At 45.9% G+C, this 545-nt stretch overlaps 1 long non-coding RNA gene across 1 annotated transcript in view; it reads left to right on the top strand.

The window, feature by feature from the left end:
* The window catches only part of LOC123964644, a 980-nt gene extending 632 nt beyond the window's left edge, over positions 1–348 (top strand). Inside the window, exon 2 of the long non-coding RNA XR_006823499.1 lies at positions 277–348. This is a non-coding gene — a long non-coding RNA (uncharacterized LOC123964644). The remainder of the gene's footprint in view (positions 1–276) is intronic.
* The last annotated feature ends 197 nt before the right edge of the window (positions 349–545 follow it).

The raw sequence follows: 545 nt of genomic DNA, 5'->3' as shown, positions 1-545 counted from the left end.
GTGTAGCTGAATCCATGATATCATTTATCAGTTGATTCCGATTTTCTGTTATCGGAAGGAGGCGAACAACGTAATCAACTAAAGTTCTCAATGTAGCGGAGTAAAAGGTTTGCTCCTGATGGTCGAGCCAGCTGAGTGTTAGTGAATAAGAGACAAATTCTAAAGCACTGTGTGACTGCAGCCATCAGCAGTTACCCAGGTGACGTACAAGTACCTCCCACTTCTACTTAAGTACAGTACTTAGTGACTCTGCTGTCTCGTGTGTTTGTGGTTCAGGTTGTTGAAGGGACTTTGTACATCGTGGATTTGGCGATTTCCAGGACCGTCTGCCGTAAACCCCCCAGCGTCCAAAATCTGTCCAAATGCAACTTTCAGGCTCCTCGCAAGGTGAGTCTGAACTGGTTCATATTACTGACCAGTCCAACAGGAGGAAGGCCAGCTCGCTGTCTGTCCAGCAGCCTCTTGTTTGGTCACTCTCTTTTTCTCCGTTCATGTTCTCTTCTGTCTCTTGCGTGCAAGATTTAAAGGTCTTTTATTAATGTGGG

The sequence above is a fragment of the Micropterus dolomieu genome, unplaced genomic scaffold (genome assembly GCF_021292245.1).
Source record: "Micropterus dolomieu isolate WLL.071019.BEF.003 ecotype Adirondacks unplaced genomic scaffold, ASM2129224v1 contig_4249, whole genome shotgun sequence".
Classification (NCBI taxonomy): Eukaryota; Metazoa; Chordata; class Actinopteri; order Centrarchiformes; family Centrarchidae; genus Micropterus; species Micropterus dolomieu.
The sequence above is the reverse complement of the archived record's forward strand: the minus strand, read 5'-3'. Positions and strand labels throughout refer to the sequence as shown.